At 38.6% G+C, this 17,765-nt stretch overlaps 1 protein-coding gene across 7 annotated transcripts in view; it reads right to left on the reverse strand.

The window, feature by feature from the left end:
* foxp1b (forkhead box P1b) overlaps positions 1 to 17,765 on the reverse strand; it is a 346,037-nt gene that overhangs the window by 207,847 nt on the left and 120,425 nt on the right. The window lies entirely within an intron of this gene.

Genomic DNA, 17,765 nt, shown 5'->3' on the forward strand with positions numbered 1-17,765 from the left:
ACTGAAATAGCTTGAAACTTCCAAAAGTAATGCTAAATAAACATTTACTGAAAATGATATAATAAAAATTATTTTATTTTTTTGTTTCCCAACAGAATCATTTGGATAATAGAAACCTGATGAAACTGACCTGTAAAAATAGTGGAAACCTTTACTTCTTTAAAATGTAATAATCAAAGAAAAATGATTAAAGTGCAGAATGGCATGGTGCGTTTACAAGTCCCCTAAGTTGTGAAAGTACCATGAATGCACCATGTTGCTTGTAGCAAAGCCCAAAGTGATTCAATGTGATTCTGTCCGTAAGCATCCTTCAAGCTATTTAAATGACATCGCAGTTGGTGTCAACTGTAAATCTAAACACACGTCACACACTAAAAACATGCATCGTTTTTAAAACATCACAGGCCTAGCGCTGATGCTAAAGTGAACGGAAGATCCCATTCAAATGCTAACAGAAAATTAGCATTGCATTGACGTCGGGTGTTATTTTCCTTCAAATAACAAATATTCACACATAAATACTGTGGAAACACATACCAGCAGGTAAGATAACACTACTCAAAGGCACAAATTCTTCCAAATTTGTGAAAAACAAGTCATTTTATTAAAATTCAAACACAACTTTCTTCTGTTCTCATTGTAAGTGTGTCCACACTACAAATAGGCCAAAATGCGCAGGAACAACCAGTATTTCTTTTCAATTGTTATTTTAGTGTATACTGTATTCTTATTTTACTTTCTTATTGATTTAATTTCTCACTTTCCTTTTAATTCATATCAAAAGGATGTTTTCAAGGATTCTAGAAAATTTCCTTTCCTCAAAATTCAAAGGTACAAATATCCATTATCCACTTTTTTATTTTTTATTTTTATTTTTTTACTTTTTTATGTCAAATCAGCTCACATTTCCACATGGCGTAGCACAAAATACGAACCCTGAGGTCCCCAGACTTGTGGAAATGACATAAAATAAATATTATAGCAAGGGTAATTAAATGAATGAAAATCATGATATTTACAAGATTTTATACTTGACAAAAAGAATAGTGTTCAATCATAAAGTGTTCAACATGAAGGGATGAATGGGTGTGTGCTATGATCACAGTTTTTGAGTAATAGCTGAATTTTAGTACAGAAAATATTAATTTTAAAATCAATGACTATTTTTTTTATTAATCTGGATTCCAATCTCAATCAAAATAATCATGCCTATATTTTTTTTCCCATAATTATCCAGCCCTATTATGATCATGAATGTAGTAAGTTAACATGAAATGAGTTCATAAAATACAGAGACTGGACAACCAATCATGTTTACATAAATGTTTAACAAAGGTTAATTGTTAATAGAATTGTTGGAGTACATTTATTTATTTATTTATTTATTTATTTATTCATTTAAGCGTCATAATTCAACCTTTGAGAACAACACTTCCTGACTTACATTTCAGGGGAAATTTGCTCTGGCAATTGACAAATTTATTTGTGATTTAAATCCTATTAATGATAACGGTGACAACTGTCTTTCCACAATCGGGTTTACGAGGCTGATAGGCATGTCAACCACAAGACGAAAATGCTTCAGATTCGTAACATGCTGATACTTTGCTAACTTTTAAGACAAATACATATTGTATTTACTATAGTTAAATAATAATAATAATAATTAGGGGTGTGAATTGCCTAGTACCTGACGATTCGATTCGTATCACGATTCACAGGTCACGATTCGATTCGATACCGATTAATCCCGATACGAATGGTCACGATTCGATACCGATTAATCCCGATACGAATTTATAAGTCGATTGTTGCGATTTTTTTTCATTCATATTTAGAAAATACTAATCAGTAAGCTTGTAGAGTGTAAGATTTATATGAAAATGTATTATTTATTTATCTGAAATTTCAGTCTTATAGAGGTTGTAATCTGTTTCATGTTTGAACAGCATTAAAATAAAAATATTAAGGCTTAATGTGCCGTTCATATAACATTCTTCCATGCTCAAGGTGTGAATCCTTAAAAAAAAAAAAAAAAAAAAAAAAAAAAAAAAAAAAAAAAAAATCGATTCTGCCGATTATTGAATCGATTCGTGAATCGCGCGATGTAGTATCGCGATATATCGCCGAATCGATTTTTTTTAACACCCCTAATAATAATAATAACAATAACAATAATAATAATAATAATAATAATAATAATAATAATAATAATAAACAACTAAACTGTGTTGCCTGGTTTACCAGTGTGTAAACAATACCAGTACCTTTGCCTGAACGTAGGAATGGCACAATCAACAAAAAAACTCCATCATGTCTTCCTGATGTTATTCTTTCTTTAATGTTAGCCCAGAAGCAGAACTGTCCACTCAATGGCTTCCAAAGCCTGTCATCCAACTCTAATCAAGCAGAAAATGGTCATAAATATTTCTTTCTGCAAGATTTCACATTCACATTTCATACAGTGCCCCGATATTTTCCTCAAACCTCCAGGGAGTACCTAATGTAAAAAACAGTTACTTATGTTCAAGGCTCATGTTTCTTCACTTAAATGCAGACCATACCTTGCTCCTTTCAGGGGAAAAAATGGGTTGGGATGGGGGGAAGACATAAAAGTCTTATTTTCTGTGTCATTTACCAGCAAGTACTTTCACCCAGCCATCCCATTACATCATGCCAAAACTCGTAAACAAGTAAATAACAACCATCACTGCAAAGGACATACGCACATGGTCCTTTCCTTCTGCTGCCAAATTAAGTAAAAATGATGTTTTCTTTGTCTATTTAAAACATACTTGTTTCACAAACAAAGAAATACTGTAAGGTTGCAGAAGGATTTATATGAAGCATTGTCTCCATTCTGGCGAGGTATTTATGGCACCTGTCATTCAGATGATACAGTGCTAACATCAATGTTATTTATCATGAGGCATCTCATCATGGTATATCACGTTCTCTGTGGAAGACAGCTATTCAGCAGCAAACACTAACCTGCACCATCCCTCTCTCAAACAAGAGGCGTATCACTGATGAACATGAAAGGCAGATGTGATTCATCACTTACACATTCTGTGATGGTTGAATGACAAACTATCACATTTACCTTGAGACATTCACATTTTGGCTGCCCATGCATATTTACTTCAATGACGCCTCCTTTGACCATTTGCATCAGTTACTGTTCATATGTTTTCTTTTGTTTTGTTTTTTGTCTAAGGCTACATTCACACTGCAGCTCAGAACCGATTTTTTCACACATATATGAGTTTTTCATGAAAAGTTAACAGTAAAATTCAGATTTTTTTTCACACCCGACCTGGGTCTCTTTCGTATGTAGATATAAAAATCGGATATGTATGCAATGCGTCTGCATTGTCAACGCTAATCCGTATATATCCGATCTACTGTATACGTCATCAAGAGTATGCACTCTGCACGGGCGGGGGACAGTGCTTGGAAGGGAGACTACTGACTCGTCTGACAAAGCTGTTTTGTGTAACAGTGTTAACTTTTTATTTGTCTTTAATTTAACTACACATAAAAAATTAAGCACAAAGTAACATTTGTGGCGTAAAAATTCAGCCCAACAGACGTTTCAATGAAATGAGGAGATTGAGGAGTATTACTTCCAGGTTTAAAGTTTACTCTGCTTAGACTGGGACAGAATATAGCCTTTTTGTTAGAGTAAATGTACTCTATGAAATTTACTGTGGCCGTGCTCGGAGCACACTTCTGAACGAGGTTTGTTGTTATTGAATATAGTAAAGCGCTCTACAAAGGAAAGTCCTTACTGCCAATATGCAATGATGATGTAAATCGGCAGCTGAATCATAGCCCTTCGATGGTAACTGTAATCACATTGAATTGTGATGCAGCATAATGCCAATGTCAGACTACGCAATTTTTTTGTCTTACGCAACAGTTGCGCTGTCACATTACACGACAAATTCGCTCCGTGTCGTGGACGGGGCGTGTAGTCACACTACACGTCTGAACGCGACAAGACACCAGCCGATCATCGCGTGTTGTCTTGCCAAGAGAGACGCGCCGGCCACTGTTTGTCGGGGAAGTGGGAAAAAAAAAAATAAAAATAAAAAATAAAAAAAGAGGCACGGACAGGGAGTGTTTGCGTGAATGGAGCACGCATGGGACAAGTGTGATGTGAGCGCATTGCTTGCGCTCCCTGCTCCGCAATAGTGTTTAAAATATGATTTAGTAGCCAACACTGTATTTTAATTTATTTAGGCCTATTTGCGCCGGGGTAATATAGCCGATTTTGTTCATTAATTTGCGGGATGACATCTTTTTTTATTATTTTATCAAACACTGAAATATTATATTGTTTGAGTATTTTTTACTGCTTCATTTATTCATATTTGTCTTGTTTTTGTACGGTGCATTGGATAGTACGCCACTCACTCCCAGGGGGAAAATTTTTTTTCAAGTGAGAGCGGGTGACAGTTAAGGCGGCGAGGCCTGGCCCGACTATATGAAAATGTGATCGATCCTCACTAAATATGTGCCCATCCCTACTGATATGCCCAAATCTCAAACATTATTAGAACAGTCCCAATATATTTTGGTCCTCTATTCACGTCGCCGTTGCCTGACGGGTTGCACAGATGCGTGCGCGCTCCGTGCAGCCGTAGCGCTGCAGCGGGGCGTTTTTTTTTTTTTTTTTCCCTCGAGATGCACCTGTCTGGCCCCATCCCATGAAATATCCAGGGGATAAATAAATAAATACATAAACAAATAAATAAACAAATGTATACATAAATAAAAAGAACTATAATGTGCTGTTCGGTGTGTGATTGACGTTTCGCTCCCTCTCGCTATTGGTCAATGCTGTGGAACCAAACGGACGACGTCGTAGGTATGTCACATTATGCGTCAAGACGAGCAAAAATTCTACTTTCGTCGTTATAGTCGTGAACCGTCCCGGACAACAGGCGATCAGTCGTTGAACGTGTCACACTACACGGGCGACGCTACGTCAAGACAACCCAAAATCGTTTACGACATGCCCCGTTTGTCCGCGACACGTCGGTCGGGCTAAAATCGGGCTGTTTTCGTGTAGTCTGACATCGGCATTAGATTCCCGCCTTGAGTGGGGGCCCCTCCGTGTGTGTTGAGGCGCAAAACCTGCAAGATGTGTGCAAACAACTGGGAGTGTGGCATCCCCCTCTCTTCACTTTGCTCCACTTGGACCTCCAGCACTTTCTCTGCCACTCACAAGACTTGTGGTCTAACACAAAGAAGCAAAAAATAAAAAATCCTATATTGTACAAAGAGATTATGAATAAGATATAAAAACTCGATTTACTACAGGAATTTCACATTAGTGTGGCACTGAAGGTGATTCCCTCTATGCATACGTCGAAAACCTCCCACAATACTGCCACCTGAACATACATGCATACTCATGCACACACGCATGCACACACAAAACTTTGGACTTTTTGCCTGGCCCCAAACGGTGCCTTAATCAGACAAGGATTAAGGCCTAATGAAACAAATAACTGTTTTAAAAGAAGACAGCCCCCGCTATTAATTTCAATGGCTTACAGTATCTGGGCAATTCCTCTGGGTCCATTCTATGTTAATTGGATCTACATTGCATTGGCATTGGGATGTTAACAAGCACAGCCTATGAATATTAATTACCCTCAAGTTCTCTGCATAGGAAAGACTTCAGTGATACATATTAATTCTATGAAGTTTGCAAAGTAGCGCTCTCATTAAAAATGAATAGGCCCTGCGCCTCTGTTTTCTCAGGAGCAACTGCGCTTTCTTAAGTCTCTCAAGTGGCACTCTTTAAAGAATGACCTCCCAAAAAATGGTAATGTTACTCAACTAAATGTAAACTTTACAACCAAGAGGAAAAACAGGTTTTCTTCAAACAGTGTTTTGTCAATTAAAATAATTTATTTGTGTACTTTGCCAGCCATGGCAATATTTACAACACCGGACAGTGCAATATTATTCTATGTGAGTCTTGATATGGTGCATGGAAGAGCACAAGTAGTTGGTCGTCTGCATTACTTGAATAAAATACTGAAAAATAATTAGCTCTTGTAAGTAGGCCTGAAGTAGGACTTAGCACCATTGCATGGATATCTAGATATTAACACTGAACATTTTTAAGTCACAAAATCAACAATATCAAGAAAATATTTTCCCCCGCTCGCCCTGCATATAAAACGCCAGGCAGTCCAGCAAACCACAATCCTCAATTTCATGATTGCTGAGAATTGACAGCTGAAACCAGCCAATGACAAACATCCGAGGGAGGGAGCGTGGGAGAAACACACACACACACACACGCACCCCCCCCCCCCCCCCCCCCCACACACACACACACACACACAGCGGGGAAATAATAGAGGGATGTGCAGAATCTGAACATTCAGTGGAAGACATTTTAAACAATGGACAAATGCCCTCTCTATCTTTCTCTCTCTCCATCACTTCCTCACTTTCTCCCTCTTACTGTAGACTGGCGTTCGACTCAACAAAGAGGATCAGTTTATTGGCTCGCTATCCTGGAATGTGTCTAAAAGCCGATGACCAGTTCCTGGCTGGTTTGCCTTTCAAACAAATTCTTTATTCTTCTGAACACAGTTGACCACAGCTCCAATGAATAAAATATGTTTGACAATAATACTACAGAAAATGAGCATTTAACACAGGATTTTCCAAAACATCAGGTCCAGGCGAACAAAAGTGTGCCATTTGGGAGACCCTTTGAAAGCCTTTTAATTTGTCACTATTATATAGAGAATATATCCACATTTAGACATCATTTTGATATGAAATCAAATCAATCAAAGAGATATGTCCCTTCATGACGAGATATGATGTTCTGTACTTACGTGACGTTACGTACGACGTTACGTACGACTTAGGACGTTCTTACGTTTAAAAATAAATAAATAAATACATAAATAAATAAAATAAAAAAAATAAAAAAGGTAAATACCGCGACGTATTCAGAATCTCATTGGCTGTTCAATATGTAAATCACCATGAAGTTTCGCTGTGACATGCATTGTACGACCTTTTACGCACATTGTCATTGGCCATGATAGACAAAGGAAGACTGTGGGATTGGACCACATATGGGGGCAATCGCTCCCCACGTGACTCCTTTGCTTTTGTTGCTTGTAGAATGGTTGCAGAGCCATGAGTGCTAACTCAAACGACCAAAGAATGGGTGAATATTATGCGTATTTGGCAGGTTGCAGCAACCAAAAACGTGGCTTTATGACAATGGAGAGTTTACGCGTCGGGTGTCTGGGTTCAAAAAATTAGTTACCCTGGCAACCAACACATCGATGTTTTGAGGATCTGATTGGCTTCTCAAAACGTCCATCACCAAGAAGCTTCGCTATGAGCTTAAGCGACGACGGAGGGTTGGAAGGAGGACCATTTGAAGCACAAAGTCGGCCATTGGATTGTGTGGCAGATAAAACATCTTTGAATTAGATCAAACAAGGTATCGTTTAGAAACCAAGCCTCAAGTGTTTGTTCAAGAATGTTGCGAGGCTAATCCGTGGAGCCAATCTGGAGCTAAAAGTCAAACTGGGTCGATGTGCATATTTTGGAACTTAGACGCACCTTGCAGCAGCCAATAGCATAGCTTTATGGATTAAAGGGTCAGTGTGGAAGAACAATTTTACCCTTTTTGATGTTTGAGGACCAGTTTGGATGGAGTTGCACATGTTGGGAATGTAGGTGACCAGAAAGGGTGAGTTGCACCTGGTTTTTTTGTGTGTTTTTGTTTTTGTTTTTTTGTTTTTTGCATCTACGATTGTCTGGCTTAAAAGCTCACTCAGCCTGCAGATATGATTGTGTCTTAAAATGTTGGGCATCATTCAAATCTCCAGAAGCTCAGCTTTCATTTATGTATAACATATCCGGGCAAGTACCCAGCTGGCGACGTGCATCGCCCGGCTTTTTCCAAGATGGCCGCTGGTCCAACCGGTGGGCCTTCGGAACAATAAAGGGAGCCGATTAAGTGTCAAAATGGTGACATACCATGTACGCTGTCATATTGGACTTTTTTGTGCAGCGCGTCATCACAATTACGTGGTGTGCAGGGGGACAAACGGCCCTGTTAATTTTGGACTTCTTTCAAGGACTATATTGTGCTAGAAAAATGCCTATGGCATCGTCAAGTATTCACAGAATTTAGATAGCACTCCTACCCACTCAGGTTTCATATATTCTTCTTTTGAGAAAGAAAGGGGAAAAAAAACAGTCAGAGGTGACACGCAGAAACCGGTCCGTAATGGTGGCATAAGAATGAAAAACACGACTGATTCAAAATGTATGCATACATGTGCTAATGATAGTCCGAAAATAAATATTAGAACTAAATTTGCAGTATTATTATTATTATTATTATTATTATTATTATTATTATTATTATTATTATTATTATTATTCACGCCATGATTACTCCTGGCCGCTATACACACAAAACATTACGTCACTTTGTTTAAAAAAAACAAACAAACAAAAACCACACGACTGATTGTCACCAAAATTTATGACGTGATAATAATAGTCTGGAGATATTAGAACGGAACTCGCAGCATTTATTTATAATATTTGAAAGTGTTATGCATTATTATTATTATTATGAGTAGTAGTAGTAGTAGTAGTAGGCCTATATGAATGTGCGGCAGTGCTTCCGTCTTAATTATTATCCAAATTATTGCGAGCGTCGTTCTAATATTTTTAAACTATGATTAATATGTGTCTGCACATGTACTCATAAATTTTGGGGACAATCAGTCACAGTTTTCATTCATAATGCCACCGTAAGGACTGGTTGCGCATAATTGGATGTGTCGCATGCCTCTCCAGTCACTTCTACAAACGTCTTTTTTCCCCTTTTCTTTCTCCAGGGAAAATTATGAAAAACCTGACTGAGTGATATTTATGGCAATATACTTGGCGATTCCATACTCATTTTTGTAGCATAAAATTAGACCAGGAAGTAATTCGAAAATGAACAGGGGTTCCTTGCACACAAACGCGTCACGGCGATGATTGACTGGACAAAAATGTCCAATAATTGCATCTTCTAATATAAAGAAAACAAAAAAATAATAATTGAGTCTGTTGTGTGGATCAATTCACTCAAATTTTAGGTTAATTTGTGCGTTGTCCCAAATGTCACTTTTACATTGCAAACGTTGCAGATATCTCGTACAATGACAGAGACTACAACCTCATGTTTTGCAAATTCAACATTTGCAGCGTTCAGCAATGTTCGCAGTTCAATGGGATAGCGGCTTTACAGGTCATTGGGGTGGACAAGGCAAAAATGGGAGGTTGCCTTCATGGTAACATACTATATCCTGGAAAAAATTACTTTTTAATGGCTTCATATATAAAAATGTGAATCTTTGAAGTGCCTGCCCACGAATCAAGGGTAAAATTACACAAGCAAGTAATTTTGTTGTGAGCTGCCTATTTTTGAAAATGTGTCTGTAAGCAAGCTGTTAAGATATACGACTGTGACATCAAAAATTAAAAAAACAACAAAAACAAAAAAAAACAACAGAAAAGCAAAGCCAGATAACATGACATTTTCCACTCATTTTTGTGAAACCTTTCAGAAATATTTTGGTCCGTTCTCAAATGATAAGCCGTTTAAAGTGTTCAAATTTGGAGGTTCCACTGTAATAATAATGTCCTTGTTTTTCAAATAATTCTCATCCCGTTTTCACCATAGCTGTGCATCTGTGATTAATAATCAGATCACACATCAATTGCCAGAACCAGCAAAGAAATTTAGCCTGTAATAAAAATGTCATGTGCTGTGGTATAAAGACAGATGTTGCCAGTTGTGTGATAACATAATTAATCTGTTCTGTGAGGGATTCCATGAAATTATTCAAATTGGACGAGCACTATCATTTTACCAATAAAGCAATTTAAGGCAATATACAGTGTCATAACACTGATGTTATCCTCTTTCACTGATTTTCCAATAAGCTGGATGCAAAAGCTATGCTGGGTCTCATGTGATATTGTAACAATATGAACAGAACAGGTGGAGATACCTGAGAATCCCAAAGGATTCACAACCAGATTGGGGACAAATTATTCAGAGTGATCACGTCTGTGTCAGATAATAATGAAAGGTAATCAAAATTCAGTTGCCAATTCGCTGCTCTTTTGGCTCTGCTCTCTTGGGCCCCTGGCCCTTCTGTTCCTGCTGCCAGACAAAGAACTAGCCCAGCTAGCTTAACCACCAGCACACGGCAACGCACGGAAGGCATCGCGTGTTGTGACAGGCGCGGCGAAACACGCTGCTTTTGGTCCCTGCACAGGCTCAAACGGATGGTGCCTTTCTAGGCACCCTGAGGCCTCACCCAAAAAGGGCCTCTTCCCAGCCAGCAGGTTGACCCCGTGAAGCTCAGTTGGCCAGCCGGACGAATTCTACTCCTCTTCTGAACTGAACCTTCTTCATCCCTTCTTCAAACGGGCTTGGCGAGTCTCCATCCAGGGTCCTGCTTCTCAGACCAACCCCATATGTAAGTACAACTTTGCAGGCCTTCGCCCTCGTACAAATTGGTGCAAACTAGGTTGATTGTGGGTCCCATGTTGGTTTGATTTAAGAAATCCATCACCTTGGCTAAGACCGTTTCTCTTTTCTTGTTTTCTTTTCCTTTGATGATTTCATTACTTTAGTTCTCGTTTTATTTCCTATCACAGTAGTTAGTTTTGCTTCTTTAAGTTCTAAGTAGATTTCCCTACCTAGGTTAGAGAATAAACGTGCACAAAACTCAAAACCTGTTTTTACTGTGTGTGTGTTTCATCAATTTATAGTGACCTCTAAGCTGAACAAAGAACTCACAAAATTGTAGTAAGGCCACAACCTTCATTTTAATGACTGATTCAACGAGGCTCTCATCTGTTATCCTGATAAAATTATCAAAAAGAGATGTGGTGCTCCGCAGGCAAGCTCAACTTAATTTAAACATTAAGTTTGAGTCTCCTTCAATTAATGAGATAATTGATTATTAACTTAATAATTAACAATTATTGATTTAATAATGGCACGGTGATCGAGTGGTTAGCACGTCCGCCTCCCAGTTCTGAGGACTCCGGTTCGAGTTCAGGCTCCGGCCTTCCTGGGTGGAGTTTGCATGTTCTCCCCGTGCCCGCGTGGGTCTTCTCCGGGTACTCCGGTCTCCTCCCACATTCCAAAGACATGCATGGCAGGTTAATTGGGCGCTCCGAATTGTCCCTAGGTGTGCTTGTGCGTATGGATGGTTGTTCATCTCTGTGTGCCCTGCGATTGGCTGGCAACCAGTCCAGGGTGTCCCCTGCCTACTGCCCAGAGCCAGCTGAGATAGGCGCCAGCAACCCCCGCGACCCTTGTGAGGAATAAGCGGTCAAGAAAATGGATGGATGGATGGATGATTTAATAATTAATTGGACCGATTTCCCTTACTATATATATATATATATATATATATATATATATACCTAGAGTTTAAAGCTACTATATGGAGGATTTCCCCCCAAAAATATCTTTAAATAGCCTTTTTATTTGACCATTTATGACTAAAACATATTCTAATTAGTAGATCAACATCTTAGTTGTTCATAATAGGTACTCCTATAAGCCTCTGGCCAATATTTTTTAGGAAGCACCCGGTCCGAATCGTTCGAATTTCCCGCCCTCTGTCTGCGGGATGTGACGTCACGTGCGTGCTCGTTCGTTGTTTCCTGTCGTCGCGAAGACGGAACTAATATAGTACAGCTTTTCGCTGCAATTGAATCTATTCTGAAGGAACCACCATCTGCATCTAGCGTGCCCCAGACACCCGCCATTACTCCCCGGAAGGCTAAAAGAAAAAAAGAAAAAAAAGAAAACAATGTCAAGTGCCACGAAAAAAAATCTAAACTTGATAGTGACCGACGCCGGGCAAGAACAAGAGTGAACATCGGTTTGATATTTCAGCGGTGGAGAGAGTTGAGATGGGACTTGGATTAGAAAAGTGATTCACAACTTCTTTCTACTCCAAAAGGTAAGAACCGAGTATCTTGTAAAAAAAAAAGTAAAAAAAAAAAAAAAAAAGAAAAAAAAAAAAAGAAAAAAAGAAAAAGAAAAAAAAAAGAGTTGTTTTCAATTAGCAGTAACCTCAAGCTCGATCACTTCTCGGTCCTAACTAGGGGTGAAAGGAGGTAGTAGGTAACATTTAGCGTGAAAGGGGCGGCAAGATTGAATGAAATAGAAAAGAATGACTTTATGAAGAACAGACGTTCCATTCCGCGACGTTTCAATCAGGCTAAATGTTGCCTTATTTTCCTCCGTGACAACAACCTATTGTAGCTACATCATGCTAGCAAAATGTGAACGCTACTACTGTATGGCGATAACATTCACGGCCATATCACACTAAGCAGTGAATGGGTCTATATGTTTTTCTCAATCGTCAATTTCCATAAATGACGGCCCACCTATCGGCTAATGCACAATGACACTAGCCTGGGGGCGACAAACTATTAATAATTGAAATCAGGTTGACGTCCGTCGAGCGGGGTGACTACAATATGAAAATGCATATTGACATCGAAATGAGGTCCAATTAATTGTAATTAATTGACGTAATTTGCACATCGTTTTGGAGTACAGTACAAAACTGGTCTTCGACTGACTAATGCAATATGATCTGCGCGTCCCGTGGACATCAATTGTTTAGTGGGGATCGAGAGTCTCATTCCGTGAAGTGGCCAGCTTTGTATAACATTATAAAACTTCTTAGCTCTGAAAATACCTCTGAAAACATAGTTAATTGGATATGAAGAGTCCAGCCTCTGAGTCTTCAGTAATGAGGTCGTGCACGTACGAGGGCGTGCAGCGTGTACGAGCGTGCAATTTGTTTTCGGCCGCAGGTGGCAGTAGCGATTTGAAATTTTAAATCCTCCATATAGCTGCTTTAAACTATTAATATTATAATACAAACATTTTTTTTTTTAAATTTTGCAGTGCATGCTTGTTCCTAACTTCCATGGACAGCAAGAGTTGCTTCACCACAGTACACTGTATGTGGCAGGTGACATGTAAAAGCACAAATGCTATCTGGCTACATTTCTAAATTTACCACTGGGGGTCTTACGAGAGGTAATTTCCAATAATCTGGACTGAAAAGAAACAGAAACAGCAGACCATGGTTACCTTTCATTATTATCTAACACAGACATGATCATGCTGAATAATTTGTCCTCAATCTGGTTGTGAATCCTTTGGGATTCTCAGGTATCTCCACCTGTGTATGTGTCTGAGTTATATTCTTCCAGAAAGGTTTATCAGCAGGTCCTCTAAAGCTCAGCAGGAAAGCGGTCGATGACAGTGGGGCTGAAAAGTGCATTTCCACCTTCGCAAGCCTCCACAGGGAATCATGTATGACTTGCATTATGCAGATTGGAAATCTATGCCACTCAGCACATTCTGCAGTCTGTTATGCGTGTCATTCTGTATTCTCTACACATGCAATATTATGAACATCTGGGCCAGTCAGTAGGAAGCAGAAGAAAAGATACTGACTGGGTGAGTTTTTAACTTGTTTGCTTGTAGATTAAAAAAAAATAACAAAAATAAATAAATAAAAAAAAGAAAGAAAGAAAGATCGAAACGACATAACCCCTCGGACTGATGATAAAGTTAGATAATGTTTTCTTCCCAACAGCTTTGTCCCAAAATGTCTACTGGTTTAAACAGCAGGATTCTCACAACACTATTTGGAGTCGCAAATTTGTTGAATCACAAAACAGACTACTGTATTAGCAAAGCGTTTTTGTGTTGTCAACAACAGTATCTTCACTTCCTCATGAGCATATACAGTAACTAAACCACAGCTTCTGCAAAATAAACTTTTGCAGATTTTGAGGGAATAAATCTTGTGAAAGCATGCAGCACACCCAAATGGAGCAGAAGTAAAAAAATAAAAATAAGAAAAAAAGTTCAACATGAGGTCTGCTGCACTTCAAGTATCCATCCATCCATCCATCCATCCATTTTCTTGACACCCTGTACTGGTTGCCAGCCAATCGCAGGGCACACAGAGACGAGCAACCATCCACACTCACAAGCACACCTAGGGACAATTCGGAGCGCCCAATTAACCTGCCATGCATGTCTTTGTAATGTGGGAGGAGACCGGAGTACCCGGAGAAGACCCACGCAGGCACGGGGAGAACATGCAAACTCCACCCAGGAATGGCCGAAGCCTGGACTCGAACCGGAGTCCTCAGAACTGGGAGGCGACATGCTAACCAGTCAGCCACCGTGCCGCCCTTTCTTTTTGCTAAATAAATAAAATCACTGTTTAAAAATGCCACTGAATATTTAAAGTGTTATTTTTAATATTTACATTTGTTTGGTGATCTTGGAAATTACACTATGCAAAAAAATAAATACATTGAAAAGGGGTCAAATACCTTGTCATGGTATTGAGTGGCCAGGGCAATATGTTTCTTCCTAGACTTTTGCAACATGTTCATGGTTAAAAAAAAATACAAATAAAAATGTATGTGACACTATACAACGTTATTTCCTCATATTTAAGAATGTCCGCAGCAAGTTGTTTATGTGTTAATGTGTCTTAGGGTCAGTTGCTGACTGTATTTTGTTGTTGTTGTTGTTGTTGATTGCCCAGTTAAGAGGTGTTCTGCAGTGTTGCTCAGTGTGCTGCGGGCATTAAAGGTGTACTCAACAGGAAGTCAGACTTGCTCCACCCCTCACTAATGCTGTCTTCACGTGGTATCGGAATTATGGTAAATACCACATGTCGAGGAGAAAATTGCACATAAATGCCCCCTCATGTCATATTTTCCACTAAACAACTGGGAATTTATTTGATACACGAGTTTCCAAGTTGAGAGAACCTTTCTAGTTTCAACATGGCGGCGAGCGCAGACGGATTTGTGAATAGCAAGAAATATTAACACTTATTAAGGGCATTGTCATCCAATAGGATGACAATGGTTGTATGTTGCAGGTTATTTTAGAATCTATACAATTACGTAGCGTACACAATTAAATGTCCTGTCCTTCTACAACTCATTATTTCCCGTAATTGTTCGGTTTTACGAAGAAAGACTACGTCAGCTGCCATGTGTATTTTTTATTTATTTATTTATTTATTTATTTATTTATTTATTTATTTATTTATTTTTTGATACAACAAAAGCACATGAACAGAACTCGGTCGTAATTAGGAGTGTCCAAGTGGTAAAGTCCATCTTTTCCATAGCATGTGAAGGCAGGGTAAGATTTGAAATTGGTGTTCAAAGGGGGTGTTGTCTGGAGGACCATTGGGTTGCAAATGGGAAGAGGGTTGGGTGTGGCCTGGCTGTGATTGACAGCAGCATCTCGCTAAAAAGGCGTTTAAGGACGTGTGTACGAAACTGAACCGTTGAGTGGCGGGGGCGACGTCACAGTCCACAAGTGACGTAATCGGCCACTTCTCGTGTAATGAGAGGACAAACAGCCAAATTGTGTTTATCCCAGTGTTTAACCTTAAGATGCCGCCAAACACATGATTTCAAAGAAAAGAAACAAAACTTTCAACAAAAATGCACTAAAATGTCAAAGTAATGACCAGGGCATATAGACAGCATTAGTAGAAGCCAAGTTTATACAGTTTATCAGAGGAAAAAAAAAAAAAAGTTGATTCAGTGTTGAGTACACCTTTAAGTTCCACAATTTCTTCAAAGATAACTGTGCCATCTATTCTCCCGACTTTCATTCTTATCAAGCTGTATTTGAATCTAATTTCATTAATAGACATGCTTGAGTTAAGCTTATGGTCCACTTCCCCCAGATCTGACTAGTCGACAAGATGAATTCCCCTGTCAAAATCAAGATGATCAAACAGATTACAATTATTTCACCCCCCCGTCTTTATTAATGAGGACTGTCTTTCATTGTTATATTGCCTAATAAGAATAAATGATATGTCACTGCCAGGTTTGTTATGCCTACACAGTTAAGGAAGTCGATGACAATTGTATTTGAGTATGGAGAAGATTTTAGATTGACCTTTTTCTTTTTTTAAATCTAGGTTAAACAACATGGATGTTTTTGCAAGGTAATTTGATAGATGGTGAGGAAATAAGTGAAACAGAATCAACAATGGGAAATAAGTACAATATGTCAAAGTATGAGATAATTGTACAAAGATTATAATTTTTATAGTGCTTCAATTTGTGGATATCCTCTTACCACCTAATTGTGTTGTTAAGTACACAATTGTGACATCCTCATTCTTCTATGCCGCCTCACATGCAACCCTGTTGTCTTTGCACAGTGAATCAAAGTAAATGCCTCTGGTAAAGAATGAAGGAAAAAGTCAACAGGAATTAGGTTTCAACGCAACTGTTTACTCAACTGTGGCCTGCAGTTATTGAAATTTCATCCATGGTTTTCTGTGACTACTGCACTAATGAATTCAGTATGGCTATGAATTTCTCACTGACGACATACTCCGCCTGCGACGGAAAAAGGGCAGAGATGTCGAGCTGACAGAATGGGGAGACAGAGCAGTTCTCAAGTGGCCCAAAGACTGAAGACTTTTAGACACGCATTCTATTGTGTCCTACTCTGTTTATAACATTTTTTTCCAATATGATACTATTAACTCATTGACTCCCAGCCATTTTCATTGAAGAAACCCCCTTTGACAGATTTTGCAAGGCCCACAGAATATTGTGTTCTATTGCTATAAAAACATGGAACCTACAAAAAGAAAGATTAGAGTATCTTCTTTCATCAGGAAAAAAAAAAGTATATTTGTATCTGTTTCCATTTTGCAGCCATTAGCATTAGAATATAGTTAAGTTTCATCAATATTGAAATTCCCGGTGAAAACACTGACAAACAGCTTGTTGCAACATGGCCCTGGCTGATCTCTTATACTCTGCTGCCACCTGCTGGCTGTGTATTTAATAACTACCATTGCTTTACCATTGCACCTCTTCATGGCAGAAGCTGAATCAAAGCCTTTTGTATGCTCTTGCATAAAAAACACAAACGTGTAAACACGTTTTTGGGAGTGAATGACAAAGTATTAAAAACGTTTTTACACATTTTTGGGCTTGAATGAGTAAATTAGATATCTTCACTTTGTTTCAGACTGACATGACTACAATTACTCAACTCTTGAGTAGTCACCAGTATTGATACCAAATACTGTTACACTAGTACTTTGATATATAAAATCCCCCCCATCCCCCAAAAAACAATTACATATAATTTCAAACAAAGATCTATAGTCTAATATAGCATTTTTCCTTAAAATTGCATAAAATTAATGGTAATTTTGTATTCTGCTCATTCCTATGTCCTGATCATAAAACAGACGTTACTGTTGTCGGCCACGGTCACAAGTACCGATACCTTGAAATAAGGCCGGATATTGGCCCGATACCTGGCAATCATACTCCCCCATCCCTACACTTAACCTGAAAACACTTTGCAAACTTTTGATCTTCCCAAAACATGCCTCACCATCATTTAACATCACCTTTGGGCTTGTATGGCTGCATGTCAGATTTGTACACATATTTGTATATTTCATATTGCTGATGGCTGATGAGTTTCAGCAATTATTAGCATTTTATTCCTCTTTAATTGATGCATTACAAACAAGCAAGGGGAAGAGTTATGTAATGTTGTATGTTATGTTTCAGAAGCGGAATCGAAAAGCACCTTCACTTTGCCGTCAGATTGATTGTGC

Source organism: Festucalex cinctus, chromosome 8, assembly GCF_051991245.1.
Source record: "Festucalex cinctus isolate MCC-2025b chromosome 8, RoL_Fcin_1.0, whole genome shotgun sequence".
Taxonomy (NCBI): domain Eukaryota; kingdom Metazoa; phylum Chordata; class Actinopteri; order Syngnathiformes; family Syngnathidae; genus Festucalex; species Festucalex cinctus.